This window comes from Cervus elaphus, chromosome 33, assembly GCF_910594005.1.
Source record: "Cervus elaphus chromosome 33, mCerEla1.1, whole genome shotgun sequence".
NCBI lineage: Eukaryota > Metazoa > Chordata > Mammalia > Artiodactyla > Cervidae > Cervus > Cervus elaphus.
Window position 1 is genome coordinate 7,774,909 of NC_057847.1, and position 26,260 is coordinate 7,801,168.

The 26,260-nt window shown below is 53.9% G+C and overlaps 2 pseudogenes; both read left to right on the plus strand.

Annotated features, from left to right (window-relative positions):
• The first annotated feature begins 3,689 nt into the window (after positions 1-3,689).
• On the plus strand, positions 3,690-3,808 carry LOC122688909 (annotated as a pseudogene).
• A 6,310-nt stretch (positions 3,809-10,118) lies between these two features.
• Positions 10,119-10,237, plus strand: LOC122688910 (annotated as a pseudogene).
• The last annotated feature ends 16,023 nt before the right edge of the window (positions 10,238-26,260 follow it).

The following is a 26,260-nucleotide window of genomic DNA, read 5'->3' on the forward strand; positions in this document are numbered from 1 at the left end:
CCGCCCGCAAGCCAGACACCTCCGGGGCCTCTTGGGCCTGAGCAGCGATCCGGAGGGGTGGGTGGGGGGCCCGAGCGGGGGGCGGGCCTGGAGAGGCCCAGGGTGGGTGGGCGCCGAGACCTCCGCGCCCCTCACCCCAACCCCCAGCCCAGGCCTGCACGCCCGACCGGCCGGCCGCTCGTGGTCCCGGCAACCCTCCGGGCCCCCGGGCCGGGCCAGGCTTGCTTGCCAGGGTGGCGGTGTGCGGGGACGGGGCGGCGTCGGCCGGGCTGCCGGGCCTGGCCGGCCCGAGTTCGGGCGCCGGTCGTGCGGCTCAAGTGCAGCGCGCGCCCCGTGGGAAGGTGCGGCCGGGGCTGGCTCGACCAGCAGGTCAGAGCGAGAGGGAGGCGCAGCGCAGGGCTTTGAAGGCGCCTGGCGGCAGCCGCCTCCCTCTGATGAGATACCACCCTGAACGGGCCAGATGTCTTCTGATCTGGGAAACTAAGCAGGGTTAGTTAGTACTTGGATGGGAGACCCCCTAGTAGTTAGGAGCTCCAGGCTTTTGCGCAAAGTAGACGACAAGCCAACGTATAGGTGATGAAACGTTTCTCGTGAAAAATCCAATGAAACCTGAATTCAAAGATGGTTGATGGCATAGAAGCAAGTGTTTTCCATTAGGTTCCCCCCTCCCCCCGAATTAACTTGCCTGATGGTTTCCCATTAGCATAATGCTTAGTTTTTATTCCTTCTTGCCTTGTCTGTATCCATCTTTTTGCATCATCATGTGGTGCCTTATTGGCATAATTTTCCGCCTTTTGTCTTTTTTGTAACTTTTCGAAAAAGGACTTCTTAGGCATTAACATACTGATATTTCCGTAAGGGGGAACTACTTCTTCCCTACAACTGCATTGAAAAAATTTGACGTTAAGAAAATCTGTTTTAATGTAGCAGGATTATTATTTTATCTTTCCAATCTAGCATTTGTTAAATCCTTAACTGCTGATAAGTGTTCAGGCTTCCCTGGTGGCTCAGCTGGTGAAGAATCCACCTGGCCTGCAGGAGACCTGGGTTCGATCCCTGGGTTGCAGAGACCCCCTGGAGAAGGGAAAGGCTACCCACTCTAGTATTCGGGCCTGGAGAATTCCATGGACTGTATAGTCCATGCGTTCGCAGAGTCAGACATGACTGAGCGACTTTCACGGGTCACCAACAACGGTTCAGCCTGAAATAAGAACTTTCAAAAATCTTTGAACACAGATGCTCTAACTTATTTTCCCTCTGGGATCAATATCCTGCATTTACTTTTAGGTTAGGTATACACAATAGGCACAGAACTCTCTTTTTATGTATTTTATGTGCATATAAATTAACATCCTAGCAAATTTAAAATAGAAACACTAAAGACAGTGTTTTGCAGAGCAGTCTCTGTTAAATGCCCCATTATCTCACTGAAGTTCCTATACACATGCAGGGACTGAAGGAGGACAGGAAGATGGCAGAAGAGCAACCCGCGAGCCACTGCTGTGTCTGTGCACATCAACTACAGACTGCAAGGTAAGGACCGTATTTTACATAAATAGAAACATAGTTACAATTCAGATTTCCTTTTTAAGTTGCCTCCATAATTGGTTTGCAATAGCAACAGATTCTCCCCTTTCTTCATAGCCATACGCCAACACGTATCATTTTTAAAAATCTATTAATGTCAGACAAAACCATCACAATGCTTCAGGAGTGACTTCAAGAAAACTCCAGTCAAGTCACAGTACTCAGGCAGGTGGGTTTAATAAACAAGTCCTAGGTAGATATCAATCCACCTCAAAGTGGGCAGTAATGTTGGAACACATCTAGGATTTCCTTTTTAAACACACGCTCCAAGGAAAGCAGTACTGAATTTACCAGAGGAACGGTAAAAAGAGGACATCACTGGAAGGGAGTTTACACAGCCAGTCTGGCCCTGCGGTCTGACGCTGGGGTGGCATCTATCTGCTCGCTTGGCCCCTGTGTCCCTCGGGGAGGACACGGGCTCGAGAGTGCAGAACAGTATCATCACTAGGACTGCCCGGAGCTGCTGCGAACATCCAGAAAGTTGCACTTGAAGAGTTCTTTAGAGGGCTTCCCTGGGCATCCAGTGGCTGCTCCCAATGCAGGGGCCTGGGTTCCATCTCTGGCCAGTGAACTAGATCCCATACACTGCAAGTAAGAGTTTGCACGCCACAATTAAAGATCCCATGTGTGGCAACCAAGACCTAGTGCAGCTTACAACAGAGAAAAAGGCACCACACGTTCTTTAGAAAGTGCTATAAAAGGCTATGAACGATTGCTTCTACGAAGCAAATAGTAAGAAATACGTGTATTAGTTGCTCAGTTGTGTCCGAGTCTTTGTGACTCCATGGACTATGTAGCCTTGCAAGGTCCCCTGTCCGTGGAATTCTCTAGGCAAGAATACTGGAAGAGGTCGCCATTCCCTTCTCCAGGCGATCTTCTCAACCCAGCCGTAGAACCCAGGTCTCCTGCATTGCAGACAGATTCTTCACCACCTGAGCCACCAGGGAAGCCCAGGAAATACGTAGACCGGACTCCTATGAATAAAGACAGGTGCCATTAGAGAGGAAATAACCTACTAGGTTCATTTAGTTCTATTAGTGCGCTTCTCCTTGGGAGTGAAAAATAAGAGTACTTCTGGAGAACCTGACAAAGCTGTGATTTATCTTAATAAAAGACTTCTCATGGAGATCTTGAAACCTGTTTCCTGAAAGAAATGAGTTATAAATATATTTCTTAAGCCTGGTGGCAACGTTTCTAATGACAGAATTCATCTCCCATGCAGCTCAATGAGTCCCTGTTTTGAAACAAGAGAATGAATGAAATCGTTGAGTGCAGCAGCCATGAGGTTCCCTCCCGTCACAGCTCACAGTAAGGCAAGAAGGATCAAAGTAACTGTTGTCTGTCTGTTTTAGCAGTTGGTGACAATCCAGTAGATCCTGTCTTCAATTCCCGTAGAACTCTTTAAGGAAGAGTGTGAAGGCCCTCAGGAAGGTCCCGTGCTTGGCGGGCGGCGTGGGGACAAGGGGGGCCGCGGTGGGGCGAAGGGGCGGGGCTGAGGCGCTGGGGTGGACCGCGCAGGTGGCTCGCGGTGGGTTTGGGCCCCGGGCAGGTGCCGGGCAGGATGGGCACTCAGGGCCCCGGCTGCGCTACGCCTACGCCCGCGGGAGGCTCAGAGGACCGAGGGCCGCGGTGCGCGGCGGGCCCGAATCAGACACCTCCGGGGCCACGTGGCCCTGAGCCTGGAAGGCGAGTGGGGCGGGGGGTGGGGGTGGGGGTGGGCGCGGGCGCCGACAGGGGGCGGGCCTGGAGAGGCCCAGGGCGGGAGGGCGCCGAGACCTCCGCGCCCCTCACCCCAACCCCAGGCCCAGGCATGCACGGCCAGCCGGCCACTCGGGGTCCAGGAAGCCCTCCGGGGCCCCGGGCCGGGCCAGGCGGGTTCTGGCCGGGCTTGGCGGTGTGCGGAGGCCGGGCGGCGTCGGACGGCCGCCGGGCTGCCGGCCCTGGCCGACCGGAGTCCGGTCGCAGGTCGTGCGGCTCAAGTGCAGCCCGCGGCCCTTGGAGAGGTGTGGCCGGCTGGCCTGACCGGCAGGCAAGTCAGACCGAAAGGGAGGCGCAACGCAGGGTTCTTAAGGTTCTTAAGGCGCCTGGCTGCAGCCACCTCCGTCTAGGGCCATACCACCCTGAACGCGCCAGATCTTGTCTGATCTGGGAAGCGAAGCAGGGTCTGGCCTGGTTAGTACTTGGGTGGGAGACCGCCTGGGAATACCGGGTGCTGTAGGCTTCCTGCCTCCCCTGTCCTTTAGCCCTGGCTCCCCCGGCGCGATTGGCCTCCCCGAGCCCCACCTGCCCCTGGCCCCTCGCACCCGGCGCGCTCAGAGCCGTCGCCTGCCTTCCAGCCGGCCGGCCAGCCGGCCTGCCGGCGTCCCTCGAAGACAGCAGCGGCCCAACTCTTGGGTCCCCGCAGCCCCAGCCCCTCCCTGGTGGGGGGCCGGGGCCCCGACTCCCGCCGCAGGCCTGGGTTGCCTCCGGATTTGGCTTCCAGGAAACCAGATGACAGTCGGGGGTCTCCATCTGGGGCTCCCTTGACATGCCTCAGGCAATCCCGGGGGCTGCCCCAGCCCGAGCCCCGGCCTGGTACTCCCAGGCGACCATTCGCGCGCGCGCGCGCGCACACACACACACACACACACACACACACACACACACACAGACACACACAAAGACACACACAGAGACACACCCCGCCCAGGACAGGTGAAGAGCTGCAAAGCACAGGGAAGGGAGACTCAGAAAGAGGGGAGAGAGTCCTAGTCTGGCAGAGACCACCCTCACAACCCTCACGTTCGGTTTCAAAAGCCCCGTGGTCCAGTGAAGAACAGGGCGGATGTAGGTAGAGTGGCGGCGGCGTCTGCCAATGCACAGACAGCGAGGGCGGAGCGCGCGCAGCGAGCCTCTGAAGGCGGGCGGGCGGCGTGCGACGCAGTCGGGCCCCCTACGCGCTACGCCCGGAGCGGCGGCGGTCGGTATCGGTGCTGGAGACGGCGGCGGCGACGGTTTCGTGGCGGCCGCGCGCTGCTCTCTGAGCGGCGGGTGGTGGTGCGGCCTAGCCCCTCACTCCTGACACTTCCCCTCCCCCAGCGCACCGCGGTAAGTCGGGGGCCGGGGTGGTGGAGGCCGGAGACCGGCGGGCTCCTCCTCCACTCTGGGAGGGCGGGTGGGCGGGTGCGCGGGGCGTCCCAGGCCCTCTTGGCGCCCCAGTCTCGCGCCCTAGCGCGCGCCTTCTGCCCTGGGGGAGCGGGCCCCGAGGCCTGGCCCTTGAGGCTCTGAGGAGGGATTGCTCTCTGTGGGGTCTGGGCCCGGGGCTCTGGCGTCAAAGCCTCCCTTGAGTGAGCGTTTCTCGAGCAGGTTGGACTCCTTCATTTGCCCGGCAGTGATTAGGTGGGCAGGCCCTCTGCGGGAGCAGCGCCTTGAAACCCCGAGGGACGGTTTCCTCAGCACTTCGCTGATCACCGTGCGGGATTGGGCTTTCTTTGTTTTGGCTTCTCCAAGGAGAGATTTGCAACCCCAGGGGAGGGTGAGTGGGTTGGGAGTTTGTGAGCTTATGAAAACTGCATCTGAGAAAACTAAGGTCATTGAATGGAGTGAAACCTTACTTTTTGTTCTCCCACGTGTCCCGCGTAAAGCTAGGCGAGAAACGGTGTGGTTTCTGGATTACTTACTCTAGGCATAAGGACCTTGGAAATTAAGTCAATTAAGTGTATGAACAATGTTTCTTGAGAATTTGGCACATTCTCTGTGTTTAGAATTGAACCGAAGTATTTTTCATTTGTGTCTTTTACCCAGGAGATACTCATAACACCCCTCCCCAAGATTTAACAATCAAGAATGTCTTCAACCATTGTCAAATGTTACTTGGGAGGCAAAACTGCCTCTCAGTGAGACTGCTGCTGTACAGAGAATATTCCCAATATTTCAATAAAAGCATCTTACCTTTTAAAAAAAAAAGAAGAAGAAGAAAGAGGGAGAGAGAGACAGCAAGAGGACCACACAGATTCCCCACCCCCAGCCCCACCCCCACGCCTCCACACCCTCCCCCGTCCATCGTGGGTATGCACCCGGCCCCCAGTCGGCCTGACCACAGCCTCGCCCACCGACACACTCACACACACACTCTCACACACTCACCCTCTGGTCTGGGGGCGGGGGCTGGGTCTTGCCTTAGGGAGCCAAGCTGAAGGGGACCTTTGAGACTTCAGCTGCGAGGAAGTCTTGGGGACCCCACGGGGGACTGCCAGCCCCAGGGCACCGCGTCCAGCCTGGGCCGCCCCAAGGGAACGCCCCCTCCCTTGGGGAAGCGGCTTCTTCCGCAGGGCCTCTCTCTGGGGTGGTCACGGTTGTGCCAGTGTGTCTGTCTCGGATCGGATGCCATCCTCTCTCCCGTGTCTGTCTCCCGTTTGCCTTCTGTCAGTCGGTCTGTCTCCCTCTGTCTGTCTCCACCTGTGTGTGTGTGTGTGTGTGTGTGTGTGTGTGTGTGTGTGTGTGTGTGTGTGTGTGTGTGTGTGTGTCCGCGCGCGTGTCTGTCTTCATCTCCCTCTCGCCGTCTGGGAGTCTGTCTCTGAACCTTCATCTCTTTCTGCCTCTGAGTCTCCTGACCCCCGGCCTCTCACAGGCGCTGTGGGTCTGGCTCTGGCTGAGGAGCTTGCGCCGGCCGGCTGTCTCCCTTGGCCTGGGTGCGTGCGAGTGTCTGTGTGTGTGTCCGTGTCCGTGCCCCTGCCTGTCGCTCGTCCGCTCTCTCAGGAAGGTCCTGTGCTTGGCGGGCGGCGTGGGGACAAGGGGGGGCCGCGGTCGGGCGAAGGGGCGGGGCTGCCGCGCTCCAGTCGCCGGCGGCGGCCGGCCCGCCCGCAGGCCAGACACCTCCGGGGCCACTTGGGCCTGAGCAGCGATCCGGAGGGGTGGGTGGGGGACCCGAGCGGGGGGCGGGCCTGGAGAGGCCCAGGGTGGGTGGGCGCCCAGACCTCCGCGCCCCTCACGCCAACCCGCAGCCCAGGCCTGCACGCCTAACCGGCCGCTCGTGGTCCCGGCAACCCTCCGGGCCCCCGGGCCGGGCCAGGCTTGCTTGCCAGGGCGGCGGTGTGCGGGGACGGGGCGGCGTCGGCCGGGCTGCCGGGCCTGGCCGGCCCGAGTTCGGTCGCTGGTCGTGCGGCTCAAGTGCAGCGCGCGCCCCGTGGAAAGGTGCGGCCCGGGCCGGCTCGACCGGCACGTCAGAGCGAGAGGGAGGCGCAGCGCAGGGCTTTGAAGGCGCCTGGCGCCAGCCGCCTCCCTCTGATGAGATCATACCACCCTGAACGGGCCAGATGTCTTCTGATCTGGGAAACTAAGCAGGGTTAGTTAGTACTTGGATGGGAGACCCCCTAGTAGTTAGGAGCTCCAGGCTTTTGCACAAAGTAGACGACAAGCCAACGTATAGGTGATGAAACGTTTATCGTGAAAAATCCAATGAAACCTGAATTCGAAGATGGTTTATGGCATAGAAGCAAGTGTTTTCCATTAGGTTCCCCCCTCCCCCCGAATTAACTTGCATGATGGTTTCCCATTAGCATAATGCTTAGTTTTTATTCCTTCTTTCCTTGTCTGTATCCATCTTTTTGCATCATCATGTGGTGCCTTATTGGCATAATTTTCCGCCTTTTGTCTTTTTTGTAACTTTTCGAAAAAGGACTTCTTAGGCATTAACATACTGATATGTCCATAAGGGGGAAAGACTTCTTCCCTACAACTGCATTGAAAAAATTTGAACTTAAGAAAATCTGTTTTAATGTAGCAGAATTATTATTTTATCTTTCCAATCTAGCATTTGTGAAATCCTTAACTGCTGATAAGTGTTCAGTCTTCCCTGGTGGCTCAGCTGGTGAAGAATCCACCTGGCATGCAGGAGACCTGGGTTCCATCCCTGGGTTGCAGAGACCCCCTGGAGAAGGGAACGGCTACCCACTCTAGTATTCGGGCCTGGAGAATTCCATGGACTGTATAGTCCCTGCGTTCGCAGAGTCAGACATGACTGAGCGACTTTCACGGGTCACCAACAACGGTTCAGCCTGAAATAAGAACTTTCAAACATCTTTGAACACAGACGCTCTTAACTTATTTTCCCTCTGGGATCAATATCCTGCATTTACTTTCAGGTTACGTATACACAATAGGCACAGAACTCTCTTATTGTGTCTTTTATTTGCATATAAATTAACAGCCTAGCAAATTTAAAATAGAAACACTAAAGACAGTGTTGCGCAGAGCAATCTCTGTTAAATGCCCCGTTATCTCACTGAAGTTCCTATACACATGCAGGGACTGAAGGAGGACAGGAAGATGGCAGAAGAGCAACCCGCGAGCCACTGCTGTGTCTGTGCACATCAACTACAGACTGCAAGGTAAGGACCGTATTTTACATAAATAGAAACACAGTTACAATTCAGATTTCCTTTTTAAGTTGCCTCCATAATTGGTTTGCAATAGCAACAGATTCTCCCCTTTCTTCATAGCCATACGCCAACACGTATCATTTTTAAAAATCTATTAATGTCAGACAAAACCATCACAATGCTTCAGGAGTGACGTCAAGAAAACTCCAATCAAGTCACAGTACTCAGGCAGGTGGGTTTAATAAACAAGTCCTAGGTAGATATCAATCCACCTCAAAGTGGGCAGTAATGTTGGAACACATCTAGGATTTCCTTTTTAAACACATGCTCCAAGGAAAGCAGTACTGAATTTACCAGAGGAACGGTAAAAAGAGGACATCACTGGAAGGGAGTTTACACAGCCAGTCTGGCCCTGCGGTCTGACGCTGGGGTAGCATCTCTCTGCTCGCTTGGCCCCTGTGTCCCTCGGGGAGGACACGGGCTCGAGAGTGCAGAACAGTATCATCACTAGGACTGCCCGGAGCTGCTGCGAACATCCAGAAAGTTGCACTTGAAGAGTTCTTTAGAGGGCTTCCCTGGTCATCCAGTGGCTGCTCCCAATGCAGGGGCCTGGGTTCCATCTCTGGCCAGTGAACTAGATCCCATACACTGCAAGTAAGAGTTTGCACGCCACAATTAAAGATCCCATGTGTGGCAACCAAGACCTAGTGCAGCTTACAACAGAGAAAAAGGCACCACACGTTCTTTAGAAAGTGCTATAAAAGGCTATGAACGATTGCTTCCACGAAGCAAATAGTAAGAAATACGTGTATTAGTTGCTCAGTTGTGTCCGAGTCTTTGTGACTCCATGGACTATGTAGCCTTCCAAGTTCCCCTGTCGGTGGAATTCTCTAGGCAAGAATACTGGAAGAGGTCGCCATTCCCTTCTCCAGGCGATCTTCTCAACCCAGCCGTGGAACCCAGGTCTCCTGCATTGCAGACAGATTCTTCACCACCTGAGCCACCAGGGAAGCCCAGGAAATACGTAGACCGGACTCCTATGAATAAAGACAGGTGCCATTAGAGAGAAAATAAACTACTAGGTTCATTTAATTCTATTACTGCGCTTCTCCTTGGGAGTTAAAAATAAGAGTACTTCTGGAGAAACTGACAAAGCTGTGATTTATCTTAATAAAAGACTTCTGATGGAGATCTTGAAACCTGTTTCCTGAAAGAAATGAGTTATAAATATATTTCTTAAGCCTGGTGGCAACGTTTCTAATGACAGAATTCATCTCCCATGCAGCTCAATGAATCCCTGTTTTGAAACAAGAGAATGAATGAAAGCGTTGAGTGCAGCAGCCATGAGGTTCCCTACCGTCACAGCTCACAGTAAGGCAAGAAGGATCAAAGTAACTGTTGTCTGTCTGTTTTAGCAGTTGGTGAAAATCCAGTAGATCCTGTCTTCAATTCACGTAGAACTCTTTAAGGAAGAGTGTGAAGGCCCTCAGGAAGGTCCCGTGCTTGGCGGGCGGCGTGGGGACAAGGGGGGCCGCGGTGGGGCGAAGGGGCGGGGCTGAGACTCTCGGGTGGACGGCGCCGGTGGCTCGCGGTGGGTTTGGGCCCCGGGCAGGTGCCGGGCAGGATGGGCGCTCAGGGCCCCGGCTGTGCTACGCCTACGCCCGCGGGAGGCTCAGAGGGCCGAGGACCCAGGGCCGCGGTCCGCGGCAGGCCCGAATCAGACACCTCCGGGGCCATGTGGCCCTGAGCCTGGAAGGCGAGTGGGGCGGGGGGTGGGGGTGGGGGTGGGCGCGGGCGCTGACAGGGGGCGGGCCTGGAGAGGCCCAGGGCGGGAGGGCGCCGAGACCTCCGCGCCCCTCACCCCAACCCCAGGCCCAGGCATGCACGGCCAGCCGGCCACTCGGGGTCCAGGAAGCCCTCCGGGGCCCCGGGCCGGGCCAGGCGGGTTCTGGCCGGGCTTGGCGGTGTGCGGAGGCCGGGCGGAGTCGGACGGCCGCCGGGCTGCCGGCCCTGGCCGACCGGAGTCCGGTCGCAGGTCGTGCGGCTCAAGTGCAGCCCGCGGCCCTTGGAGAAGAGTGGCCTGCTGGCCTGACCGGCAGGCAAGTCAGACCGAAAGGGAGGCGCAACGCAGGGTTCTTAAGGTTCTTAAGGCGCCTGGCTGCAGCCACCTCCGTCTAGGGCCATACCACCCTGAACGCGCCAGATCTTGTCTGATCTGGGAAGCGAAGCAGGGTCTGGCCTGGTTAGTACTTGGGTGGGAGACCGCCTGGGAATACCGGGTGCTGTAGGCTTCCTGCCTCCCCTGTCCTTTAGCCCTGGCCCCCCCGCCCCCGGCGCGGTTGGCCGCCCCGAGCCCCACCTGCCCCTGGCCCCTCGCACCCGGCGCGCTCAGAGCCGTCGCCTGCCTTCCAGCCGGCCGGCCAGCCAGCCAGCCGGCCTGCCGGCGGCCCTGGAAGACAGCGGCGGCCCAACTCTTGGGTCCCCGCAGCCCCAGCCCCTCCCCCGCTGGGTGGCCGGGGCCCCGACTCCTGCCGCAGGCCTGGGTTGCCTCCGGATTTGGCTTCCAGGAAACCAGATGACAGTCGGTCTCCATCTGGGGCTCCCTTGGCATGCCTCAGGCAATCCCAGGGGCTGCCCCAGCCCGCGCCCCAGCCCAGTATTCCCAGTCGACCGCGGGCACACACACACACACACACACACACACACACACACACAGACACACAGACACACAAAGACACACACAGAGACACACAGACTCACCCTGCACCCCGCCCCGGACAGGTGAAGAGCTGCAAAGCACAGGGAAGGGAGACTCAGAAAGAGGGGCGAGAGTCCTAGTCTCGCAAAGACCACCCTCACAACCCTCACGTTCGGTTTCAAAAGACCCGTGGTCCAGTGAAGAACAGGGCGGATGTAGGTAGAGTGGCGGCGGCGTATGCCAATGCAGACCGGACCGGAGTCCGGTCGCAGGTCGTGCGGCTCAAGTTTAACCCACGGCCCTTGGAGAGGTGTGGCCGGCTGGCGTGACCGGCAGGCAAGTCGAAGCGAAAGGGAGGTGCAATGCACGGTTCTTAAGGTTCTTAATGCGCCTGGCTGCAGCCACCTCTGTCTTCACCCCCCATCTCACTCCTACCCAAAGACTCAGTGTCTGTGCCATGAGCCTCCCCTACATTGAGGTGTCATGGGCCATTGTGTAGTCCCAAAGCTATTCATATCTCTCTTCCGATTTCCACCATCAGACTTTCATTTCTTTGGCTGGGAAGTTTTTATGTCTCTTGAGTCTTAAGTGCTGAGGCTTTTATACACCCCACCTGTCTTCCTTTGGGCCTCTCTAGGTTTTGTGGAAGCGTACTTGTTATAAACTGGAGAAGGAAATGGCAAAGGTATGAAGTGAATTCTGGACATGTTTTAAGAGTCTTGTCTTGAAAGTTCCCCAAGAAAATGGCAACCCACTCCAGTGTTCTTGCCTGGAGAATCCCAGGGATGGGGTCGCACAGAGTCGGACACGACTGAAGTGACTTAGCAGTAGCAGCAGCAGCATCTCTACTCAGAGTCAGCAATTTGACCTTCTTGTACTTCTTTTCCTTGTTGGTTTTAGTATCAAGGTTATGCTAGTCTTATGAAACAAGGAGGAGAGTGTTCCTGGTTTACCGCAAGAGTTCCTGTGAGATTGCTGTTTACTTCCCTGGCTTTTTGGAAGAATTGATTGACAAAACAATTAGGTTTCATTGTGGGGAGGCTTTTCACTTCAGATTTAATTTTTTTCATGCAAATAAAAATTTCTGATTTTGTATGTCTTCTTGGGTCTATTTAGGTAAATCATTTCCCAGTGCTAAGAATTTAGTGAGGCCAGCAGACTCTGCAATTGGTAAGTGACGTAAATAGTAAGTTCATAATATCTTTGTTGTCTGCAAGATGGGTTGTCTCCCCTTTTAAAAATCCTTGATATTGGTGATTTGTGCCCTGCCTCTTTTTCTTAATCAGTTTCTCTAGGGGTTTATCATTTTTATCAATCCTTTCAAAGAGCCAACTTTTGGCATTGTTTTTTAAAAATATTCATATGTGCTTACTGTTTCCTTATTTTCTGCTCCTTTTTCTTCCATCTGCCTTGTGTTTCGTTTGCTATGCTTCTTTTCTGGTTTCTTGGGATAGAGGCTTAATTGATTTTTAGCCTTCCTTCTTTTCCAGGATATGTGTTTAAGGCTTTAAGACCCTGTAAACATAGTTCGCTGGGTCCCACAAGTTTGAATAAGCCAGACTTTCATTATCTTTCATGGAAAAGTATTTCTAATTTTCGTTGTGTTTTTTAAAATTATTATTCATGAAGTTCTTCAAGAAGTATGTCATTTAATTTCCCAATGTTTGGGAAGGTTTTTCTAGTGACCCTTTTTGGATTCCTAGCTTAATTCCATGAAGAGCCCTGTCTTAGGCTTTTAGGGCTACTGTTACCAATACTGTAGACTAGCTGCTAGACAAGAGAAAGTTGTTTCTTAGAGTACTGGAGGCTGGGCAGTCCCAAGATCACCAGCAGGTGCCACGTCTGGTGAGGCCTGGTTCCTGGTTCCTAGACTGCCTGCTGCTTCTCCCTGTTCTCGCATCACGGGAGCCCATTCCCTCCTGACCTGACCCCTCCCAGAGTCCCTGCCTCCGAGTATCATCTCCACGTGCGGGGTGAAGTTTGAGGGCACATAGACCGTCAGCCCATTGCAATCCCTAAGCATACCCTGCATTATTTCAGTCCTTTGAAATAATTCGAGCTTTCCTGGTGGCCCAATATATATTCCTTTTGTTATATGTTCCTTGGGTCCCTGAAAATCATGCGTATCAGGGCGAATGCAGTGTTCCGTGCGTATCACTTAGATCAGGTTTGTCAATCATATAATTCAGATTTCGGTAGCCACGTTGAGTAAAGCAGAAGTAGGTGAAATCATCTGTAATACGTTTTATTTTAACACACCCAAAGCGGTACCCTTTCCGTGTGTGATCAGCATGATGGAACCCAATGAATCAGTTTCTGTTCTCTTCTTCACGCTGCGTCTTTAAACTCCAGTGCGTGTCTCACGTGTGCAGCACACCTCAGCGCAGCGCCGGCCGCACTTCAGGTCCTTCATGGCTGCAGGTGACCACGCACCAGGGAGCCCAGTTCCGTGAGAGATGTGTCTTTAACGTCTGCCATTGCAATTGTGAACCTGGCTGTTACTCCTTTTCTGTTTCTGTCAGTTTTTATGTATTGATATTTTGAGGTTATGTTATTAGGTACATTCAAATTTAGAATCCTCATCTTTTTGGTAGACGGAACTTGTATCAGTATGAGATGCTTCCTTTTATCGCTAGGAATGCTTCTTACTCTAGGCACTGTTTGACAGTGATATTGCCACATCAGTTTTCTGTCCTTGTTTGCCTGCGTATCTTTCCGTATCACCTGTCTGTGGTCTTCCATCTTCACATGTACCCCTGTGAATAGTGTAGAGTTTTGATGTTAATCAGTTTGACACTTTTTATCTTTCCGTGAGAACCTTTGCTCTGTTTACAGTTTGATGTTCCCGTGTGCAGACAGCGTGTTGCTGTTTGCTTTCTGTCTGTCCCGCCTCTTCTGTGTCCTTGTCTCGGGCCTTCTGTTAGAAGGATGAGGTGCTTTTCTAGTTCTTCCTCCTCTGCCAGGTGGTTGGGTGAGCGTGCGCAGATACGGCGTGTGGTTTACATTTAAGTCTAATTTAGTGCTGTTACTGCCTCCCTGACACGGCTGTTTCCTCCTTGTCACTGTTATCCTTTAAAACTGTAGATATATTTTTGGTGTTGTCATGATTGTAGAGTTAATGTGTACTGTCAGAATTACCTCATGGTTGGTCTTTACTTGTTTTTTATATTTCAGTCAGAGACTACTTTTCTTTTTCCCAAAGCACGGCCTTAATATCTTTTTAGTTCATGTCTGTGGGTGATGAGTTGTCTCATTTCCATTTGCCCTAAAAGTCTTTATTTTCTTTCCCTTTGGAAGCGTGTTTTTGTTGGGTGTAGAACTCCAGGTTGGCGGTGTTTGTTTTCAGCATTTTACAGGCGCCCGTCAATGATCTCCTGACTTCGTTGTTCTTGAAAAGTCAGCTCTCGGCGTTGCTGTGCCATTAAAAGCCACACCTTTTTACCTCTGAGCGCTGGAACATTTTCTTCTCGCCTCAGGCACCCGCAGAGCTGCTGAAACCAATGTGTGGTTTTCACTTTTGAGTCAATAGTCTGATTCTTGAGCCAACTCTTGCCCCCGTCCGTGCCAGTCAGTTCCGTCACTCAGCGTCTGACCCGTTGCGACCCCATGGACTGCAGCACGCCAGGCTTCTCTGTCCATCACCAGCCCCCGGAGCCTGCTCAAGCTCATGTCCATCGAGTCGGTGATGCCATCCAACCGCCTGGTCTTCTGTCGTCCCCTTCTCCTCCCACCTTAAGTCTTCTCCAGCATCAGGTTCTTTTCCAGTGAGTCAGTTTCTCGCATCAGGTGGCCAAAGTATTGGAGCTTCAGCATCAGTCTTTCCAGTGAATATTGAGGACTGATTTGCTTTAGGATGGACTGGTTGGATCTCCTTGCAGTCCACGGGGCTCTCAAGAGTCTTCTCCAACATCACAGTCCAGAAGCATTGATTCTTCGGCATTCAGCTGTCTTCATGGGCCAATTCTCACATCCATGCATGACTACTGGAAAAAACATAGCTTTGACTAAATGAACCTTTGTCGGCAAAGTAATGTCTCTGTTTTTTAACATGCTGCCTAGGTTCGTCATAGCTTTCCTTCCAAGGAGCAAGTGTCCTTTAATTTCACCATCTGCAGTAAGTTTGGAGCCCAAGAAAATAAAATCTGTCACTGTTTCCATTGTTTCCCCATTTATTTGCCATGAAGCGATGGAGCCGGATGCCATGATCTTCATTTTTTGAATGCTGAGTTTTATGCCAGCTTTTTCACTCTCCTCTTCCACTTTCATCAAGAGGCTCTTTAGTTCCAACCCCTGGAGGCATTTCTTATTCCCCTTTCTGTCTTTTCGCCCTCATAAGGGGACCCATTTATAGCTTTTAACAACATAGTTTCACAACGGGCTCTTTCTATACTTTTTTCCCTTTTATATATATATTTTTAACTGATCCATCCTTCAGTTCACTGATCCTCTCTTCAGCTACGTCCAGTTTGATGTTAAGCCCAGAGACTGAGTTCTTAAATTCAGTCCCTGTTATTTTAACGTTGTAGCATTGGTTTTGATTCTCAGAAATTTCTCCTTTGGTCAAGTATATTTTTTGAACTGGTGACGTTTGCATCTGATACCTCTAGCATACCTCTGATATTCTGATAGACATCTGCTACCTCTGGATGTGTTTCAGTTCTTTTTCTCTTGGTCCTGTTTGTTGTTACACCCTTTTTTGCTTTGTTGGTTGCATGTTGGACACTATGTTTGGAAAACCCTAGAGGTCCTGAGTGATGCTGTCTTCTCCAGACTTTCCTCTGACGTAGACCTCTAGTGGGGACAGAGCTCTATGTTCACTCAGGGCCTGAGTGACTTGAGGCTGGGGGGTCCTTGTAAGCTGAGTCTCAGCAGCCTTCACCCACCTTCCCCGCCTCCCCCCACCCGACCCCAGGGAGGAGCCCTCCAGCGTCTCCGTCTGGAAGCCTGGGGGCCCTCCCAGGGGCCCTCCCAGGGCCCCTCCTTCTCGGCAGGTCCTGAATCCCACCGTCCGCCTCCTGAAGACCACGAGGTGATTGATACTCAGCGCTCAGCCAGTTTGGGCAGAGTGTTGGGTACGTTTTCTGTGCCCAACTTTTCTTGGGGAGATTGGTCTCTACCATCCGGACTGACTTGTCAGGCCTGTGCTCATATGTTTGTCTTCCCAGCCCGAGGAACCGTCCAGAGCTGTGTTAGCCAGTCCCCTCTGCTGGACTTTCCCCTGCCTTTCGTTCGCAGAGTCAGCTTTGTTCAGATGCCCCGGGGGAAGGAGCGGCCCTCTCAGTCTCCAGCTCCCTCACTGGGCTTCCCTGGTGCTTGAAATCTTGGATTGTGGCTGCCTGAGGACCTCTTTTAAAATGTATTTAGCTTTTCTAGCTCTGGGTAGGCTGACCTACAAGCTGCTTGCGTCTGTAACTGGAAGTGGGGAAGCCCTGGGTGTCTTCTCTCATCTGAGGCCACATGTAAGCATCACAGTAATTATACTGATCATCTTTATTTGATCCCGGGAAAACAAGAGGCAGGGGTCCTTGCTTAGTACCCACGGTTGTGTTTCGGATCAGAATCCCCAGCTTGCCCATGCTCTTTCAGTGCCACTTGAATTTGGGAAGAAGGTGGAGCAAGCGGCCCACGCAGCCTGGGGACGGAGGAGCCGGTGTGCCCGCTTCCCCTGCGCCTGCCAGCCCAGGGCAGGCCTTGCGATGACAGGATGCTGGTGGTGGACGAGAAGCTGAGGAGGGCGGGGCTGCGTGACCTGTGTTCTGTGATGGGGTCACATGTGGGTTTTCTTTTTCAGTTTGAAAAGTGACTGCTTTTACCACCTTTTGTATTTTTTGGACCAAGGCAGATATATAAATAGGTAAATAAATGCTCTTTCGTCGATTAAAAAAAAAAAAGAAAAGTGACTGCTTTTAATCTTCCCTCCAGTTTCACTTTAGGTTGAAAATGAAGATTTTATTCTTCAAGTTGAGCACAGTGATTTTACAGTCTTTTTGAAAGCCAGAGTTGAGGTTTTCAAAAGACGTCTCAGAGAACTCCAGTAGATAAAGCGAAAAAAAGAGAACGTGTTCAGGGTGCACTGAGGGCGGGACCCCAATCTGTACCCTGTCTCCCCAGAGTCTGTCATTGCTGAGACGGGTGGACATAGGACCCCAAGCACCCCGGGGACTGAGTCCTCAAGTGAACGCAGAGGTCCGGGCTGAGCCAGGAGCAGTGTGGGCTATGCCCTGGTGCGTGGAGAGCCGCGAGGCTGGGAGTGGGGCCAGGAGAGGGGGTGGGAGACTCGGGCGAAGAGGGAGTGCGGGGCAGCCCCTGGAGGGATCTGGGAGGCGCTGGCTGTCACGGCTGGAGGCAGGGCCACCCCTGAACCTCCACCATGCAGCCCCCATGGGGCCGAGTCTTCTGGCGGCCCAGGGTCGAAGTTAAGGGGGTGAGCTCGCAGCAGGTTGAATGAACCCCGGTCCCCACTGTGGGTTCATTGTAAGCGCCCGGAGCGAGGTTGGTCAAGCCCTTGCTGAGCTCGAGTGAGGGAGCCAGTCAGGGAGGACCAAGCTCAGGGTGAGAGTGAGGGGCAGCCAGCGTGGTGAGTGCTCCTCAGCCGGGTGGGTTCTGGGCACACCCTAGAGTTCAGGGGTGCCCTTTCAGTAGCCTCACTGCAGGCTTGTTTCAGGGGTGGAGGAAGCAGAAGCCCACTTAGAAGACGTGCTCATCCCTAGCGGTTGTGGTTTCTGAAGCAGTTTATACTGTTCGGTTTGACTGTGACCCAGTGACCTTGCAGGGTCACGTTTGACGGTGGGCCTGAGCTGTGGGCACGGCCTTCCTTCTCCCGCACCCAACACACACCTGCCATCTTTTTGGCAGCCCCTCCCCGCTCTCTGCACCCTTGATGGTGGGCCTGAGCTCAGCCCCCCTGTTACCATGGAGTCCCTTGTGACAGAGTGGTCTCCAGGTCCTGGGCTCCTGGGAGATGTGCTGGAGGCAAAGCCTTCGTGCCATTTCTTCTTGAGACAGCAGAGCTGGTGGTCATAGTGTGAGAGCAGTGTGTGAGAGCAGTGTGTGAGAGTGGTGTGTGTGAGAGCGGTGTGTGTGAGAGCAGTGTGTGTGAGAGCGGTGTGTGCGTGAGAACGGTGGTCATAGTGTGAGATCGGTGGTGATACCTCAGGTGCTGAGGTATCTGCCTGAGAAACAGCAGGTGGCCCCGAGTGGGGGGCTGCCCCCATCCACGAGGATGGGTCGCAGAAGGGCCAGCCTATGGGCGCTTTTCCCATGCTGCAACCCCAAGAAAAAGGCCAAGACAAGAAATAAGTTGGCCTCATCCCAAGTCCTGGAAGCAGAGTGCCCGGAGGTGAGAGCAGCCGGGGGCTGGGCCCGTCGGGTTGGCCCTCACCTGGTGAAGCGTTGGGGTTGTGTTTCACTGTGTTCGCATGGGTGTGGGCCCTGCCGGCCAGGGCGTTCTGGCCTCCTGGGCAGGATCGACCCCAGCAGGTTGACCTTGTAAGAGGCTGTGCAGGTGGTGCATGGACGATGGGCGGGGGCCCCACAGGAAGGGAAACAGTGGCTGGAGGAGTCACTGGGGCACGTGGACTGAGCCATAGAGTCAGTCCTTGGAGCAGAAAGGCTAAGCCCGTTAAGGTCTCTCTTCTTCCAAACAAGGGATCCCCTGGCTGGAGGAGTCTCTGGGGCATGTGGATCGAGCTAGAGATTCAGTCCTTGAAGCAGAAAGGCTAAGCCCCTTAACGTCTGCCATTTTACAAAGCACAGACCAGTGCATCCAGTGTTCTCATGACGGGTACCTAGTGCTCATGTGTATAACATACACCCTCATAGCTTCACATGTCTACTGCATGCCTCTTACAAAGTGTTGGGCAGTGCTCTAGGTGCTGAATACTTAGTATGTAGTAGGGGATACATGGCCCAGGATTTTTGTATTTGTGCAAAGAACAATCGAAGAATGAAAGAGTCCGTGTGGTTTGGTCTGAGCAAGTTCACCACGTGGACGGCCCCGCGTACATACGTATTGTGATAAAATACATATAACATGAATTTACCATTTTAAGCAGTTCATGGAATGACTGGGTGACTTCAGTGGAGTCAGGCTAACAGACGGCCTTGGGGTGCCATCAGCCTCTTTCCCAGAGGAACACTCCAAAGCCTGGTGGCCTTGTAGACCTTACCTTTCTTCTTCACTCTCCCCAGGGGCTCTAGGTCACTTGTCTGTGTGTCGTTTAAGAATCTTTTTATCCACTTTGTTGTTAGGTGTATGTTTAGGAAAGTTTCTCAGACTTCCCTGGGTCTTGAGAAGGCTGGCTTGGATTCTGGGTTCTCCCCTGCCGCGTGCCTGCCAGGTTGAGGTGGAGGCTGCAGGCCAGTCTGAGTTGTAGGGGTCTGTGTGGTCTTGGGGTCAGCGGACCCCCTCTTCTCCGGAGGGGCAGGGAGATCCTTTGAGTGGAGCCTGGAGAGAACGGACAGTGTCAGTCTTCAGAGTCTCGCTCTCTTTAACATTTGTGTTTGCATTTAGTTACTCCCTCATTTACCTGTTTTCTAGGAGTTGGCCACATCTCAACAACTAAAGGCATGCAGGGAGCAACTTCTTACAAGAGAAGCGGAAATCGCGGAGCTGAAAGCCGAAAGGAACAACACCAGGGTCAGTAGGCGGAGTCTCACGTGTTGACCTGTGCCCCGTGGGGGTCACCACTGGGCTCCGTGTTGCTGTCTTTAAAGTCTGTCTGGTTTTCAAGTCATTTTTCACATCTTCCCACTGAGCAGACCGAGGTGGATCAGTTTGGGGTTCTCATACCTTGCTTCAAATTTATGATGAGAGCTAATGTAATTTTAGTACATTTGAGGGGAGAGTTCTCTTAGCTTCCATTTTTGTCCATGCTGCAGTTTGTGTGGGATCTTAGTTCCCCGACCAGGGATTAAAACCCATGAGCCCTGCAGAAGTGTGGAGTCTTAACTCCTGGGACACTGGGGAAGTCCACTCTAACTTCAGACTGAACTGGCGGGATTCCGACGTGCCTTAGCATGGTTTTGGCCTTAGCGTGAAGCTGAGAGGCGTTCTCGGCCCTGAATTCAAGTGTGAGGTTGAAGGTGCTCCTTTGGCCCCGCCTTGCAGCTGCTGCTGGAACACCTGGAGGTCCTGGTTTCCCGGTATGTGCCGTCCCTCGGGATGACGGCGGGCCCGCAGCAGGCGCAGTCCCCAGCCAGCATGAGCAGCGAGGTGGAGCTGCTCAGGGCGCTGAGATTGCACTTTGAGCACCACAAGGCCCTGGACGAGAAGGTACCAGCCCCGCGGCCGTCCTGGATTTGTACATTTGCTGCCTGGTTTGGTGGACGATGCGTGTGTTTATGGAACTAGTTGACTTTTGAGCTTCTTGAATTCTTGTAAATACAGGTTTTTCTGTAAGAACTCAGAGTTTTATATTGTTAAAGAGCGTTGCCTGAGTACATGCTCAGACATGTCCGAGTCTTTGCGACCCTGTGGACCGTAGCCCACCACGCTCCTCTCTTCATGGGGCTTCCCAGGCAAGAATACTGGAGTGGGTGGCCATCTCCTACTCCAGGGGATCTTCCCGACCCAGGGATCGAACCTGCCCTCTCACATTGGCAGGCAGATTCTTTACCACTGAGACACCTGGGAAGCGCCCAGTTAAAAAGTATTAGTTGGCATAAATGCCTCAAGGTTTTTTTTATTCTGTATATCAATTTGCAATTAAAAACTGGGTAATACAGTTCTTTTAGGATAACAGTTTTTTCCTCTGAAACTGAGAATTTAAAGCTGTTAGTAAGCAGATTTTCTTCACCTTAAGGTCAATGAGAGACATTAAAGGTATTCTGTTACAGTAGCCATGGAATCAGGTGAGGGCAGAAAAACAAGTGCACTAACGTATGTACACACATCAACACACAGTGATTCGGCCCCTTTTATTTCAGTTGAGAGAGCAACTGCGACACGCTCTTGAAAGGTGTAGTTCCTTAGAAGAGGAATTAAGGACCGCACACAAACAGGTGAGTTTGGACAGTCATCGTGCAATTCAGTTAAGGGTTCGTCATTTGTGTACTTTCATTTTCAAAAGGTATGAAGGCTGTAGTGGTGGACATCAGGTGTTATTTATCTTTGAAATGGGGCGCAAGGGCCTGAGGAATAACCCCAGGGAGGGTGGGACCTGGAGCCAGGGAGAGACATGTAGGAGGGCGGCGGGGTGGGCAAGGAGAAGAGGAGGCTTGGTGACATGGGTTCCTCCAGCCCCCGGGAGCTGCCCGGCAGGGCGGGGCACAGCGCCTGCTTGCAGAGAGCTGGAGACCAGGCAGGAGGGGGACAGCAGAGGCCACTCGCAGGGAGCCTTCAGAGACCCTGAGTGGGCGCTGCAGGGTGCCCTGGAGGAGGAGTCTGCTGGCTCCCATTGTGCCATCTGAAGGTGAGAGTAGCGAGAGGATGTGCTGACCGGGCTGATGGGGGTGAACCCATAGGCAGCCGGTTTGCTGGAGCGGAACCGGGATGATGGCAGGTGGTCCTGCAGCCCGCAAAGGGGGAGGTCAGGCCCTGGGGAGGGGTCATGAGGAAGACAGGGGCAAGGGCTTTGGCCACAGGGGCCAGGTAGTCGGCAGCCAGCATCTCGAGGCTGCCCCGCGGTTGCTTTCCGGTCATGTCTGGGAAAGAAGGCAGGACCTGGGTTGAGAGTCGGACAGGGGGGAGACTTGCAGAGGACAGGGTGTGAGGTGTGAGAGTGGGAGGGCGGCACGGGCCCCAGCAGGCACTCTCCCGTGCGTCTCTGATGGCAGAGCCGCCATTGTGGTGCGAGGGGCTATCCCCCAGAACAGCCCGAGTGCCTGTGCCCCGAGACGAGAGCCGCAGGGGGCTGGCCCTCCAGTCCCCTGGCTGCCCTGCTCGCTCCTGTCTGTGCGTGTTCAGACCAGCCTGGAACACGGAGGCCTGGGAACCTGTGAGGACGGCACTCCTCGGGGAACTAGTACAAGTGATGACCGCTGAGGTGGACCCAGAGGCTGCGGAGCTGAAGGATTTTTTCCTTCTTATTTTCCTTCATCCTGCCTGATGGAGGCATGGACTGTTTTTAATTTTGGGTTTTTGTCTCTGACTCCATCAGCCCACCCTTGTGAATAACCTCATAGGATTGCCTTCCGTGCACGCTAAGACCTGAGTGTCACCAGGCCATCTAGGAACTGGATTCTCCTCCTGCCCGTGTCTTCAGTACTGCTCGCTTAAGAGATGGCAGTGTCTCATAAGCATGGCTGTTTATCCAATGTCAGGGCTTCCATATCAAATTGTGCTCGGTTCCTGACAGACGAGAGCTGTCCTGAATGTCGCTGACGAGCCGTGGTCCTCTCGTGCCCAGGTGCAGAGCCAGAGGGAGCAGGACTGGGAGTCCGCGCAGCAGGCCCGCGTGGTGGACACCGTGGCCCAGGCCTTCGAGAGTGACGAGGATGTGTCTGTCGGCGAGGGCGACGGGGTCACCCTCCTCAGCTCGGCCGGTCAGCTGCCGCCCAGTGTGCAGGCCGATGCCGACACTCTGCCTGTGATGTATCAGGAGCCGCTGGACGCCATCAGTGAAGAGATCCGGTGGGTGCGCCCAAACTCAGCTCCCCAGAACCTGGGCTTCTCTGAGGAGCTCTCTTCTCCTACGAGAAGTCTGAGTGTTCCACAGTGAGAGAACTGACTTCAGGCCTGCTTCAAGGATTTTCAGTTGTGAGAATGCCCTTGATGAGAGAGCTCAGTCAGGCAGGGCGTTCTGTCCACAGCTGGTTTCAGCACTCTGTTGGGGGGCGTTGTAGGGTGTCCCCCCCAGCTCTGAGCCCCAAGGTGGGTGAGGTGCCGAGGCGGTGTCCTCTGCGGCCCGTGTGCCCCCCAGCCCTGTGGGTTCACCCACCTGTGTCCATCGGAGACTCCCACGTTCTGGTGCAAACCCACCTGGAAGAGAAAAGCAGGGGTTTGGGGGTTGGCAAATTCCCACTCAGATCTGCATTGTCCTTTTGAACTTAATACAGTGTGAAGATTGGCTTGTTGTAAGACAGTGGTCCAAAGACATGGGTTTGAGTTATTCTCATCTCATCAGTATATTTAAGATGTTTTCTTCCCACACCGTCTTGGCAGTTGTAACAGTTTACAAAATGGGATAGCACGCAAAGGCGCTCCTCGTGGTGAGCAGCAGGCCTTGGGTCTGGGTGCAGCCGGGTGTCCGGGGGCCGGAGGCCTGCCTGGGCCACACCGGCACAGCTAAGCCCCTGTCCCGGGTCCACGTCCAGTGTGGCCTCAGGCCGGTGACCGTGCGCAGGACCAGGCAGAGCTGCTGCTCAGATTGTTCTCGTCACGTCAGCCCAGGTCGAGGTGCTCGTGCCTGTGTGCCGAGCACGCGGGGCTCGGGGGGAAGGCAGGGGTGAACGGCACAGCCAGCAAACGCAGGTGGTGCCGCCTGCACTTTTGATGCCGAGACAGACTGCTTCCTGCGCCCTGTTTGAGCTCAGAAGAGCTCAGAAAGATGGGCTTTCCCCATCCCTGCAGGAAATGTGGAACGGTTTTTTCCATATGAATATTTTTATTTTTACAGCAAGTTGTCAGGTAAAGTGAATTTTCCTTAGGCAGTAAGTTGACTTGTTTTATAAATGATAAATTCTGTCCATCAGCTTGCTATCACAAGTGAGAAACTTTCAGGACTTATAGGTAGAATGAAGCTGAAGAGGTTATGACCTGCAAGAATCCTGTAGTTTATTTTGGAAATCATTTTATAGGCATCATCGAGTATTTAAACTGCTATATAAAATCATCCACTACACATTAGGGGAGAAGAGCAGGAAGCGTGAATTCTAGGTGAATGCGGCACATTGACATGAAGCCAGAAACTCGCACAAAGCTGGTGGAGAACTTCATCAAGTGATGTGTTTGTACATATTCAACCATTAAAAAAGAAAAATCCCCTCAGCACTTCATCTGGTCTGGGGACTTTTGTTTAGAATCTCCAGCTTGTTCGTGAATCGCTGTGTTGGTTATAGAGAGTTCCCGATTCCCAGTGGAAAAGACTTGGGGCACTGACGTGCACCTCTGCCCTGAGAGCAGGGAAGGTGAAGGTTGTCAACTTCAGGTATCTCCTCACAGGGAGAGAGTCGCCACCCAGGCCCCATCAGAATGTTAGCGTAAATAAGTCAAATCAAACGTGAATGACCAGGGGCCAGTTTGTAAGTCTCAGTGCGAAGTTATTCCAAGTTTGAGAATATTCAAAAGAGGGAAAGTCGAACCTTTTAGCCGAGATGAGAAATGAGCAGATGTTCCCAGAATTTGCTCATCGTGACACAGAATGCCAGCCCAAATTTGTTGTCCAGAAACGTTCCTGTGCTGACGAGGGCAGCTGACGAGTTTTGCTCTCTTTTAGGTGGATCCGGGAGGAGAAGGAGAGCACGGAGCAGCGGGCCGAGGAGCCTGAGAGCAGGGCGGGCGGGGCGCGCTTAGGCAGCCTTCGGCGTTTTAAGTCCCTGAGCTCCGACAACCTGTGTCCTGCCTCCTCACTTGCCGGCTCCTGCCCGCCCAGCAGGGGGCGCTCCCCGCCCCGAGGGAGGTGGCAAAGCCTGACGCGCGAGGGAGACCGGCTGGGCGTGATGACCCCGGTAAGTGTCTACCTCCTCCCTGCCGCATCCCTCCCCAAGCACACTGTTTTTCTTCCTTTGTTTTTTCTGTTTTTCCCCAGAGGAAAATCGGGTACATTTGCTCCGCTCAGAGATTTAAGACTTTTAAAACTGCCTGGCCTTTAATCATTCCATAATGGCACAGGGACCAATTAGGCTTCATATTTGGACCACCGGCTTAGCAAGCCATCGTGAACTCAGCCAGAGCCTGCCTCTGGAGCGGTGGGCCTGGCCTGTGCTGGGCACGGCAGCGGCAGGGAAGTTTCTGTGGTCAGGGAGCAGACAGCCTCGTGAAAGTAAGCATAGGCCGCCCTCATGGCGAGTGAAAGCCGGGCAGCACATGTTCCATCTGGGACACCTGGCTGCAGGGTGCAGGGCATGCGGTGGCAACAGGACCAAGACTCTAAACTGGTCCGCTTGCTGATGGGCCTGGCCGCATGCTCAGGCCAGCTGTGCACGTGAAACCAGTTAAAGGCCCGGTGCCCCAGGGCCCCAGGGAAGAAGTCGGGCTACCTCACTCTTCCGCGTCTCAACACGGGATGACGCCCTAGGGCTTATGGAGACAGAGCGTGCGGCTCTAAGGCACATGTGCTGGCTTTCTTGCCTGTGTAGCCTCGGTTTCTGAGTGCACGGCTGTTTACCCCGTGAATCACGTGTACAACACTCTGCCTTGAAACTGCACTTGCATTATCCCTTTTTTCTGTTACCACCCATTTCCTGTGAGCTGCGTTGTCAGCATAGAGTTCAATTAACTGTGGGTCATTTTAGATGCATGTGAAGTGGTAACTGGTCCATTTTGTGGTCTTTTGACACACTGCTTTTATAATTTGTATCATTGTCTAAGTAGTTGATATTTAAAAGTCTTGGACGATTTCTCTGTGGTTTCATGCTTCATTTCTTTCCGAGTATTTGTAAAAGAACAGTTCCGAATATCTTCTCCTTGTGGAGTTTTCGGACGGTGTGTCTGCCGTCATCATTGGCTTTGATTTCCTGACTCATCCTGTTGCCTGTTTAGCCATCATCAATCCAGACCGCAGCCTCCCATCCCCCCCACCAGAGGCTGTAGTTCACACATCCATCTCCCCTCCGCCATCCTCCCACTTGCTCTGGTCATATCAGTGCTGTGTTCCATTCGTCTGGTCTGTGCTTTGTCTTCGTGTCTCATTAAATGGTGATTTTCCCGCAGAGCAGTAAGTTAGAGTTAGTGTATCACTATGTAGTTACAGGCATAATGTAGATGGATCGTACACTATATGGACAGCAGATGCCTCTCCCAAGCAGCATTCAGAGACCCCCAGTGGGCACTGCAGGGTGCCCTGGAGGAGGAGTCTGCTGGTTCCCTTGTGCCATTTGAAGGCGAGAGAACCGAGAGGATGTGCTGAACGTGCTGATAGGGGTGAACCCACAGGCAGCTGGTTCGCTGGAGCGGAGCCGGGATGATGGGAGGTGGTCCTGCAGCCAGCGAAGGGGGTGGCCAGGCCCTGGGGAGGGGTCGTGAGGAAGACAGGGGCAAGGGCTTTGGCCACAGGGGCCAGGTAGTCGGCAGCCAGCATCTCGAGGCTGCCCCGCGGTTGCTTTCCGGTCATGTCTGGGAAAGAAGGCAGGACCTGGGTTGAGAGTCGGACAGGGGGGAGACTTGCAGAGGACAGGGTGTGAGGTGTGAGAGTGGGAGGGCGGCACGGGCCCCAGCAGGCACTCTCCCGTGCGTCTCTGATGGCAGAGCCGCCATTGTGGTGCGAGGGGCTATCCCCCAGAACAGCCCGAGTGCCTGTGCCCCGAGACGAGAGCCGCAGGGGGCTGGCCCTCCAGTCCCCTGGCTGCCCTGCTCGCTCCTGTCTGTGCGTGTTCAGACCAGCCTGGAACACGGAGGCCTGGGAACCTGTGAGGACGGCACTCCTCGGGGAACTAGTACAAGTGATGACCGCTGAGGTGGACCCAGAGGCTGCGGAGCTGAAGGATTTTTTCCTTCTTATTTTCCTTCATCCTGCCT